Raw genomic sequence first — 12,380 nt, 5'->3', positions numbered from 1 at the left:
TTAATTAGTAAGTTTTGGTTAGTTTTTGTTTGTAGTGTGTAGGTCTGACTGCACTTTATTTTAGGTCCTAGGCCAGAATGTGGCAACATGTTTGTGTGTTGATTTCAGGACATGTCTAAGACTTTGTGTAATGTGATTTCTCAAAAGAGAGCTGTTAAGCCTCATTCTATGCTAGGCCTTGTTCGAGGCCTAAGCAAAATTTGCAAACTTGGCACTTCTTTCTCTGTGCAGAAGAATTAACTTTTCTAGCATGTTCAGGTTAGAATTCCTTTTTGCAGATTTTATATCATTTTCATGGTTAATTGAGTAATCCTCAGTCTCCTCATGGCCCAGACTTGAAGGCAGCAACAGATGTGAATAAAACTGTGTTTTTTGTATATAGACATCACTTTCTGGCTGTGAAATAAATTTATGACTAGATTGTACAGATACATTTTTTCAGCATTCTTTACACCCCAGACTGCCTTTTCCTCATTTGTGAATTCTTACTTTTGTTATTACATGTTCTGTTCCCAGAGATTCCAGTCTTACCCTTTCTCCTTGACTTTGTACTAGATTTCTGATTTATGTGATGATTAGCTGGTTGGGAAAGAGTATCTAACGACCTTGTGCATGGCGTTAAGACTGCATGTAAGTATTCAGTTATCAGACCTGCAGTGCTCCTAGTCTTTACCAATGTTACTTGCTCTGTAAGCTTTAAAAGGCTTAATTTACTAAATATTTCTCTACGAATTAGACCTCAAAGAGTAACCAAATAGTGTTTCATGAAAGGGCACGCCCCTTGAATGTGGACCACACCCCTTAACTGTAGGCCACGCCCCTTAAATGCATGCCACGCCCCTTGAACGTGGGCCAAATTGTGATCCCAATCCGACCCTGCCTCGCAGCGTGGCATTGCACTTTTAAACTGGCCCGTGGGCGGCCGCGGCACTGGAGGCCCGTTGCGATGCCGCCGCCTTTATAATTTATTTGGGGACACTGTGTTCGCTCCCAATATAAATTATAAAGGCCGCCGCGGCCGCAACGGGCCTCCAGTGCCGCGCGGCCACCTCAAAAATAGTGCCGCCTGGGGCGGACCGCCCCCCCACCCCTCCTAGCTACGCCACTGCTGAGGATTGTGGGGCATGTTGCAGCCCAGGCTGCATTCGGCTTCTTTTGGGCTCTTTTTCAGCTGGGCTGCAATGGGCTTTATCGCCCAGCTTATCTACGACAATTTTTATAATTCTTGTCACCATTTTGTGGTGACACGGTCGTGGTAAATTTTTATAATTATTTTGGCAAATTAGGGTAGGTAACGTTAAGTAATGATGTAAAAGTTCGAGGCGTGCTGCAGGTGGGGAGGCAGCAGCTGTCCTCACTTGCTCACAGCCGCGTGCACTCCACAGGGTGCAGGTAACGGGGCGAGCCCAAGAGGAGCGCATGGCTCACACGCTGAGAAAGTCCCAGCGCATCACCTCGTGCTGTCATTTATAGTTGGGGAGGGTGGTAGGGTCAAGGCCCGACTGGGACGCCAGGCAGAGGCCCCCAGGTATTTCCAGTACCACAGGCCTGTGGAAGGTGTCAATGTTGGAGAAGGTGGAGGCTAAGGAAGGGAGGGGAGAGAAATTCTTTTATAGGGGTTGAGGGAGGAGGGTGGGGAGATGGGGAGGGAAAGAGCTGTTTGCCTCAGAGCAACAGACTGGAGGGGAGGCGGGTAGTGGTTTGATGGTAAGCCCACTGCCCCCAATGTTGGGTGAGGGAAAGAACAGGAGGGAGGCTGATGGCACTAGGGTGGTATGGTCCCCGGTATCTCTGGCTGCGGGAGGTTGGCCCGAGAGGGCACCAAAAAGTAAGACCAGGAGTCTGGAGTGAGGAGGAGGGGTGGGGGTGGGGTATAGACAGGGGCCATATAGAGCAAGTAGGACGTGGGAAGCTCTGGCCAGGGGAGGGGGCCTAGCATTGAGTAGAGGGTCCGGCCTCAGTCTAAAGTGCGGCAGCCTTCGGGCAGGGGTGGCGTTGGCTATAGGTGCCAGATCCAGGTGAAGGACAGGGAGTGAGGGACCTTAATGACGGCACACTGGATCTGCATTTTCTTTTTTCTGGGACAATGCTACAGGGGACATGCAGACTTGGGAGGTCTTAATTTGCTCACTAACCCTGATGAGAAGAGATGACATGGTCTCGGGCAGCAGCCGGATAGCAACGTTTGACAGCGACAGCACTGCCACACGAAGTTCTGCTGTGGCCTAGGTAACGCACAACGTGGTTTGGGTCAATGTGGCCTCTCAGTCAGTGTACAATGGCATAAAGTGGCATCAGTCGGGGGTCGAGGCAGGAGGGCTTACTGGGGCTCCCTGTCCTCCCTCGGAGAGGAACGTCTGTGTGACAAGAAAGGTGGACAACATGTTTGCTGACATGGCCATGGTGCCATCAGGGACAGCGGGGAGGAACGTCTGTATAACAAGAAAGGTGGACAATGGATTTAACGACAAGGCCACGGTGCCGTCAGGGATGGATTAGAGGAACATTTGTATAACAAGAAAGGTGGGCAACAGGTTTGCTGATAAGGCCATGGTGCCATCAGGGACGGACGAGGGGAACAACTGTGTAACAAAAGGTGGATGACACTTTTGTTGACAAGACTACGGTGCCATCAGGGATGGATGATTTTGGCGGGGGGAGGACCAGTTACATTATGATGAAATGAGTGTGGAAGATGGGGAAATTGTAGAGAAGTCGCAGGGGAATGAGGACTGCTGGTGGGCGAATGGTACACAGGGGATCCCATAAGGCACTTGTTCATAGCTCGTTGCAGGATTGTCACGGCTGAAAGGGGGCACATTTAAAATACACTTTGCCATGACTGCCATGCCAATAACTGCATAGACTGACTGGTAAGGGGGTTAAAAAAGAAAGGAATTTTAGTAAAGAGGCATAAATAGCAATACATATTCACAAAGCTGATACTGAAATGGGCATATTTTCATACAAGTGCATTGATTTATCTTTTGCAGGTGTTCATATTACTGAAACCTGGCAGGCATTCAATCATGACTGCCTATTTATTGGTTTAATAAATGTGGAAATATACCAGTTGCAGCGTTATTTTTCTCACAATACCCATAATAAGTATGGATAAATACAGATAAAGATGACAAAAAATAAATATGGATAAATACAGATGGAAATGTCCAAAAAATAAATAGCATAAAACTGTGAGCCTTAGTTATATACCAGCATGGCTACCCAGGATATATTCTGAGTTCTGTTGTGCTATAAGAATAAGCCTGGTTGGGCATTTCTGTAGCATTTAATCGTGATGCCTTTGTTTTGAAAAATGCTGAAAATATGGAATCCATTTGGATTACTTGGATGAATATTGGATTCTGGGTTCTTGACTTTTGTGACTCATATTGAAAGGCAGTGCACCTTGGCGCTGGTGCGTGACGACGCACCAGACAGTTATTGACATTGGGCTGATGGTCGTCATGCTGCTTCTGGCACTATGTGCACGGGGAACAGAGGGGGGTTTGTGATGCCTTCAATTCCATCTCTCACTTTTGTGTTTTCTTCAGGTGTGGTAGCTGGGCTGGAAACAACTGATTTGTCAAATATGGATCATGGGACATTCATTTATTGAATGGGGCTGAATGTCACGAACTACAAAAAGGCCGAAGCTGCAACCTTGGGCTGGATGAACAGGTTTTTACAGTGAAATTGCATGGAAAAGGTGCTTTGCGTTGACATGAATTTGTAATTTGCTTGAATCAGCTATTGAGGAGGCATAGGTGTCCTGGCATTTTGGTGTTGCATTGAAGGACACATAATTTAGGGGTTTGTAAAGGCCTTGCCCTGTTCAAAGAGATGAAAAGGGACATCATGGAAATTAGGAGGCAGTGTTCTGCAGCATAAAACTAACTGGGATATGAGGATATTTTTGCAGGAAAGAGAGGTTGGCAGGGTAGAACATCTGGAGCTGAGGTTTGAGGTCACATATTTTTTTCAGAGAGGTTGGAATGCATCTATCACAATACAGGTTATATTGGTATTTGATTCAGATAAAAGAGGCCTTAGATAAGGTCCTGACAGGGAGCGAAGATAGGAAAGGTTCATAGAAAGGGGGTCAGAAATGGGAGGAAGGAGACTAGGCCTTTTCTGAGTGACAGTAGGCATTCAATTGCCATGGTTATATATATTAGGATGATGGTTGTGAACATAGGTGAAGCAGGACAATCGTGGGGAGGGTAGTAATACTGAGATGATAATAGATGTAGGTCAAAGTGTTCATAGTTATAAAGGTTGACATTTCAATGCTGGGGAGGAGTTACAGTTGCAAGATAAGGATGTTAAAGGAAGCGATAAATTTAGGGGTGGGGTAGGGGGAATTAGGTGAAGTAATGTATAGTGGTGTCTAGTTTTGTGAGGCGAAGGTCTAGGGTAAAATGTATGTGATGTGCAATTGTCTTCAATAAAGCAGCTTTTTTCACACAAGAAGTGAGTATGTGGTCTGTGCTCCTCCTTATGGCCCAAAATATTGTTTTCATAATATTGACTAGCACGTCTAATTACAGTTAGTAAATATAGGTAAGTTTAGATGTATTATCTTTAACTCCACACCTACATACCATGACTATACCCATCCAGTTAAGTGAGGCATATATGGAGTTAAGATTAGTAATCATTGCATAAGTATGTATAGAGTATTGTGGTAGTCGATATTCTGGATACAATATTATGGTACGCTAGCATTTTGTCACTTGACATTGTTACTTACATCTTGTTAGACGAGCGTCAAAGACAGACTCTATCCAGAAGGAGAAATAGTATGTGTAAGTATTTGATGAAAATAAAACACTGCTGTTTAGGGATTAGGGTATTTCTAGTAAAAAACTAATAGCTTTTGGTATGAACATGACAACCTTTGTTTTTTGGGAAATGATCTTATTTAATCAATATGAAAATGTTGTATTTAATAGCAAAATTAGTGGCTTTTCAGAAAACTGCCACGCTGACCTTTTTGGGGGTAAAATATCACATTTTCGAAGCATAAGCAAAGTTCTTTTTGGAATAATAATTTATGCTGAATTTAGGAGACATATTGCTTACATTGATTCCTTGGTACGAGTGGGCAAGTCCTGGTATGGCATGACTTCTGTAGTTTAATTTCATTATCTCTATTGATAAAACTATTTATGATATTACCACTACTATTAACTAAACATGTACAATTTGTTTAACCTGTCTTTTTATCTTAACCTGTAAGGGTGATGCCACTGCTAAATGGACCCATAAGAATAGCCACTGATTGTAAGATTTGTATTTTCCACCCTGTTTCCTGATAGGCATCTGGCTCGCTTAATTTGTTTGCTGATTCCCATGTGAGCCAGGGATATCTGCTTCACTACTTCCAAAGATCACCAATTACCACTTGACAAGGTTGCAGCTTCTGCCAGGGCCCAACCACTGCCACAAGCTCACAGGTATTCTTTCACTCAGATACACACATACATTTGCATATGCTCACTGACACATGCACACATGCATGCACACAGACACAGACACACACACATATGCGACCACATGAATGCACACACACACACACACAACCCCATGCACACAGGCTTAATCAGGCTCTTCATTCTCCTTCCACCCACTCAACCTAGCATCTTCTATTGGTGGTTTTCAAGCTCTGCTTCCTCCAGGCCTTGCCCTCTGCCTTATGGGCCTCGACATTCAGGCCAAACATCAGCGTGGAAGGAGCGATATGTAGAATCTAGCTTAATTGGCAGTATGTCCCATCCTGGTCACTTTTTGTGTCTGGTAATAACTGAGATTGGTAGGCAGTCTCAGCAAGTTAGGAAAGGAGGAAAGGATAAGGTTCAGTCTTTGCTCGGACAAGAATAGGTGCTTACACTATCTGTCCTGCATGTAAATCTGTTGGTTGTCTTTCTTTTTTACATGCACATTGCATGTGGAAAGAGAGCGTCTGCTCAGCCACTCTGCATTCAGATATAGTGCACTTGAAAAGCATAGATTCCCTCAGCTAAGGGCCTGAGCTTCAGCTTAGTTAATGTGAACGAAAGTTTCGGACAATACACTTTAATCGGACAGCGGCAACTTTTTGGGTAGAACTGGCAAAAGGATCAAATCCCATGGAGGAAAAAACAAGTACTGTGTGAGAAAATGGTGCCCCCTCCCCCCCAAACAATGGAGAGGAACTATCAACCTTTTTAGTTTCCAATGAGATATCACAATTGCCTCCATTCATTCTTATGTTACACCTGAAATTATAACTATTTATTCCAGAGGTTGAATGCAGGAGAGCTGAGATTTGAGGGCTAAAAGCATTAGTCGCACAGCTTCAAATTCAGGATATATATCACATATGACTAAATTGCAAACAATTTCTTCCCATCAGATCATGTTTCATCAGCACTTTGTTTATAATTCAATGGTTTGCAAGTGAGGAACCGGAAAAGATTTAACATATATTTCATCTGCCAACATGTGAACGCAAAGCATCTTCATCTTCAGCGACGCACAATAGAGGAATGATTGAAGAATAAGCACGACCTCAACTTTTCCACGGGATTTATAGCCCTTCCCTTGTCATCATTTTGGCGTTTCACAAAGATGTCCACGCTGGTGGTAGAACAATTTCACGTAAGTACCCTGAATAGTATCAATACGCTCCCCTTTGTCTGAATGTAATCCACCTGCCCACTTCTTTACCACAACAAGACAGCATTTGGGTGAACTGATTGGAAAGGTTGTCTTTTGAATCAAGGCCAGATATCATCAGAGAGTCAAACAAGCCACTTGTGATGGAGCAAAGTGTGCATACGAGTTGTAATCGAGGAGTTGCGGTCTCAAGAAGGAATATATGAACATGATTTGCCTAATTGCACACAGACTGAGCTTTCCTCTGTTGCTAAGTTTGGAGCAACATTTTTGCTGTCAGATATTTACATTCCCACGGGATGCAAATGTACTTACTCCAAAAAGCGTGAGTCAGCCAGCTCTGATAGTACTTCCTAAATCACCACATTTCAACACAAGTCGCTCACATTGGAAATAAATTTGAAGGCTGACTTTTCCTTGGGGTATCAATATGATCTCAGCAAATCATAGTTTAGTCCGTGCATCCTCCAACTAGGTAGACCTTTTGGTGAAGTCCTGCCCAAAATGATCAAGTCCCTCACACGTCCGAATTCGCATTCGACCCACTTTGTTCAGATGTGGAGAAATGACTACGTGTCTGGTGGCGGGTACCCCGCTGTCTTTGGTATTGGAAACCTATGCCGCAACAACGCGGCCGTCTAACATACATGTTACCTGTCCTGGTTGGCTATAGGAGGACTTGAGCAGGAAAAAAATGGTCCTGATCCGTTTGCAGGAGCAATTTCACCCAAAAAGTTCATACTAACAAGATGGCGTCTCTATACATGGCAAATGGTCTTCCATCTGGACAACAGAGGCCAGGACCTCTGCTGCACGACTGACTTACAGAAAGCAGAGGCAGGAGCCTCTCCTGCAAGGTTGGCTAGCAGGCTGCCCTTCAGGGTGAAATTACTTTCTTTATGCCTACCCACATTATTTTATATTTGGAAACTAGATACTTGTGTGACAGAATGATACAAATTTCTCCAAAAATGGCACAAGGGTCTCCCTATATATTCTATTATGAATCCAGTTTTCTGCATGTTGGTGGGCAGGGTTAGCTAGCTCACATTTATGTGCAGAATTTTACTTAGAAGTATGTTAATATGGTAACTGTCATATAATAGTTAACTTGTGCCATGTTTGCATACCGCTGAAATTGGTGCCATATAAATTCAATATAGTCCCAATTTTCAAATAACAAAACGAATACAAATGTAGTGCTGTATTGCATATGGCTACGCAATAGTGTAAAAAAGTCGACAGTTGTGCAAAACGGAAGAAATGGAGTGAAATGAGATGCAACGTTTTAACATAAAAATATACGTCAATCAATACAAGTAATTTGATTAAAAGAATAACACAGATAAATATATGTGAAAATGGATGCCATAAAACCCGAAACCATAAATATAGACTTTGAATACATTAAATGTGTATTTTCCCACAGGTATAAAAGATATATGAAGGCCACCAGCAGAATGGAAATATTCTAACAGTTGACTACACAATATAGGTCATTTTGTTACATTATGCCTTGAAATTTAGTACATAAGATAACATAGCGTGATAAATAAAGTGAATACAGGAAATTAACTCATAACATTTGAAATTGTACATGGTATACAATTCTGTCTTATGCATTAATAAGTCATCCCTTTAGGTAGAGACACGTATGTTTTCTCAACACATACCGTATGGTATATTGGCGTAAATCTGGACTAATTTAGTTGTGATTCTGAATTGATGAAGAGTCTTTCAGCAGCCCAATGGATACCACCGATTCTGAGTATAGTGCTACTTGGCATGCCAGGCAGGAGCCATTATATCACTAGTGGAGGAGCTGCAAAAAAAAGCAAAAAAAACTAGTGAAAAAAGAACCCCATGCACTCTTAGACTACTCTGTCTGTAAGTTATTAAACACCTGTTGCTCTAAGAAGTGATCGAATTTGGTCCCTTTGCTAATGGCATGGCATGCAATGCCATACCACGCAAACGTAATCTACAAGGACTTTCCTGCAGATATAAAGGCAGTCTGCACAGGATCAAAAGATAAAGAAAATAATGACATTACTTACTTTCAATAATTTACAACAAGCAAGTAATGACGTAACCATGCAACCTCCTATTGCACTGCTATGTTTGTGGGCGCCAGTCCTCGTAGCACCTTAACCCCACCCGTGCAAGGTGGTAGGTCATAGAGGTAAATGTCTGACATTTCTATCACCTGCATCTAATTGTCCTGCCTGCCCCAAGGTACCCACTTGCTCCTCCTTCCTGAACGGTCAGCCCCACCCGTCTGCTGCCTCGTCCACAGGTAGAAGAGACAGGGAGATGATCCCATAAAGTTGCTTCAGGCATGGTGAGCCCAGTTACGTGGGGTGTGTCAAACTCGTGATTGTCCATTTCAAGGCACCATTATAGTTTATCATCTCTTTTGTCAGCCCACCCAACTGTTCTACAGGCCCCCAAGTAAGTCTATAGGAAATGATAGATGTGCTACGGCCCAAACGCACATTAAAAAGGAAATTGAAAATCACCTTGGAGTTCTCTGACCTCATTAAGACACTAGCTTTGTCACTTTGGACCTGATTATGAGTTTAGCAGTCCATAGATTGCCAAACTTAGTGGCATGGCAAGGGCGGTCCAACTGCCGTATTACAACTTTGGTGGTTGGAACGCCATTGGGTGAACAGCAAAACACACAAGATGAATGAATGAATGAATGAATTGTGTCTTATACCGCGCTAACTTAGCCCAATGGGCGTCAAGGCACCTACATCAAATAAAGGAACTAGCCAGGTCAGACAGCAGTATCTCATTGGTAGGCTCTGATGAAGTACCGGGTTTTAAGGGCCTTTTTAAACAGGTCGATGGAGGGTAAGGTTTTGATCTCCACCGGAAGGGAGTTCCAAAGCTGAGGAGCGGCAACAGAAAAAAATCTCGCACCCCATCTGGTCAACCTAGCGCGGGGCACTACCAATTGGTGTAGCCCGGCCGATCGTAGGCATCTCGTGGGTACATAGCGGGTGAGCAGGGTACCAAGTGCGTCCGCAGGGCCAGCCGCAAGTGCTCTATATGTGAGACATAGGAGCTTAAAGGAGATTCTAAACTGGACGGGGAGCCAGTGAAGATTTCTCCTAGCAATGGTGGCAGATGATGCTATGGTAAGGGCCAGGACGAAGCGCGCTGCGGCGTTCTGTACAGTTTGCAGTCGATGGATAAGGCCCTTGTTGGACTCCACATAAAGAGAGTTACAATAATCAAGCCTGGAGCCAACAAGAGCAATCGCAATCTGTTTGCACGCCTGGAAGGAGAGATAGTGGAGATGATGGACGAAATGTTGCACAATGGCAAAACATTCGCCTCCAGTCACAGATCTGGGGTTAATCCATCGTTATTTTGCTCACCAAGCCACCCCAGTTAAGACATGGCCATATGCAAATCAGTCTTGACCCTGTGCCTCATGGGAACAGTCCAGCCCGAACTGCCAAGCCATGTCTTTCCTGGACCGGAATCAAGCATCCTAGGACCGGTTTCTGGCTATCAGTCGTCTTCAGCCAGGATAGCTTGACTCCAGTGGCCTAGTGAGCACGGGACCCACGTCTGGGCATACCCTTCCGACATAGGGTGAACAGCAAAACACACAAGATGATGGACGAAATGTTGCACAATGGCAAAGCATTCACCCCCAGTCACAGATCTGGGTTTCATCCATCGTTATTTTGCTCACTAAGCCACCCCAGTTAAGACATGGCCATATGCATATCAGTCTTGATCCTGTGCCTCATGGGAACAGACCAGCCCGAACTGCCAAGCCATGTCTTTCCTGGACCGGAATCAAGCATCCTAGGACCGGTTTCTGGCTATCAGCCGTCTTCAGCCAGGATAGCTTGACTCCAGTGGCCTAGTGAGCACGGGACCCACGTCTGGGCATACCCTTCCCACATAGGGTGAACAGCAAAACACACAAGATGATGGGCGAAATGTTGCACAATGGCAAAACATTCACCCCCAGCCACAGATCTGGGTTTAATCCATCGCTATTTTGCTCACCAAGCCACCCCAGTTAAGACATGGCCATATGCAAATCAGTCTTGACTCTGTGCCTCATGGGAACAGTCCAGCCCGAACTGCCAAGCCATGTCTTTCCTGGACCGGAATCAAGCATCCTAGGACCGGTTTCTGGCTATCAGTCGTCTTCAGCCAGGATAGCTTGACTCCAGTGGCCTAGTGAGCACGGGACCCACGTCTGGGCATACCCTTCCGACATAGGGTGAACAGCAAAACACACAAGATGATGGACGAAATGTTGCACAATGGCAAAACATTCTCCCCCAGTCACAGATCTGGGTTTAATCCATCGTTATTTTGCTCACCAAGCCACCCCAGTTTAGACATGGCCATATGCAAATCAGTCTTGATCCTGTGCCTCATGGGAACAGTCCAGCCCGAACTGCCAAGCCATGTCTTTCCTGCACCGGAATCAAGCATCCTAGGACCGGTTTCTGGCTATCAGCCGTCTTCAGCTAGGATAGCTTGACTCCAGTGGCCTAGTGAGCACGGGGCCGATGTCTGGGCATACCCTTCCCACATAGGGTGAACAGCAAAACACACAAGATGATGGACGAAATGTTGCACAATGAAAAAACATTCACCCCCAGTCACAGATCTGGGTTTAATCCATCGTTATATATGCTCACCAAGCCATCCCAGTTAAGACATGGCCGTATGCAAATCAGTCTTGAGCCTGTGCCTCATGGGAGCAGTCCAGCCCGAACTGCCAAGCCATGTCTTTCCTGGACCGGAATCAAGCATTCTAGGACTGGTTTCTGGCTATCAGCTGTCTTCAGCCAGGATAGCTTGACTCCAGTGGCCTAGTGAGCACGGGACCCACGTCTGGGCATACCCTTCCCACATAGGGTGAACAGCAAAACCCACAAGATGATGGACGAAATGTTGCACAATGGCAAAACATTCACCCCCAGTCACAGATCTAGGTTTAATCCATCGTTAGTTTGCTCACCAAGCATCCCCAGTTAAGACATGGCCATATGCAAATCAGTCTTGACCCTGTGCCTCATGGGAACAGTCCAGCCCGAACTGCCAAGCCATGTCTTTCCTGGACCGGAATCAAGCATCCTAGGACCGGTTTCTGGCTATCAGCCGTCTTCAGCCAGGATAGCTTGACTCCAGTGGCCTAGTGAGCACGGGACCCACGTCTGGGCAAACCCTTCCCACATAGGGTGAACAGCAAAACACACAAGATGATGGACGAAATGTTGCACAATGGCAAAACATTCACCCCCAGTCACAGATCTGGGTTTAATCTATTGTTATTTTGCTCACCAAGCCACCCCAGTTAACCCCTCCTATGCTGGTAACGAACCCCAGCCGTCACGCCCCGCGGTGGGCGTGTGCTGATGTCGGCTGGGGTTCGTCATGGCCCGCCCTGTTCTTTTGTTTACCGCACAGCGGTAAAATCGCGGCCGCAGCGAAAGGGTTAAGACATGGCCATATGCAAATCAGTCCTGACCCTGTGCCTCATGGGAACAGTCCAGCCCGTTGTTTTTGCATTGGAACGCCATTGGACCACTTCAACCGCCAGAGAACCATCTTCCCTGGCGGGGCTGAGGCAGTCACAGGGTCAAAATATGCTGGCAGTGCTGGTGTGGATATTACAAGTTTCCTGACCACTAGCGGTCTCATGGAGGTTCCTACAGAGCCCCCTTGCCCCAGGC

The 12,380-nt window shown here is 45.3% G+C and overlaps 1 long non-coding RNA gene across 1 annotated transcript in view; it reads right to left on the bottom strand.

The window, feature by feature from the left end:
* Positions 1-8,349: 8,349 nt before the first annotated feature.
* LOC147689831 (uncharacterized) overlaps positions 8,350-12,380 on the bottom strand; it is a 746,906-nt gene continuing 742,875 nt past the window's right edge. The window contains exon 3 of the long non-coding RNA XR_015299900.1: positions 8,350-8,482. This is a non-coding gene — a long non-coding RNA (uncharacterized LOC147689831). The remainder of the gene's footprint in view (positions 8,483-12,380) is intronic.

Source organism: Lissotriton vulgaris, chromosome 9 (assembly GCF_964263255.1).
Source record: "Lissotriton vulgaris chromosome 9, aLisVul1.2, whole genome shotgun sequence".
In the NCBI taxonomy this organism is placed as follows: domain Eukaryota; kingdom Metazoa; phylum Chordata; class Amphibia; order Caudata; family Salamandridae; genus Lissotriton; species Lissotriton vulgaris.
This window is presented reverse-complemented; position numbering and strand designations above follow the sequence as displayed.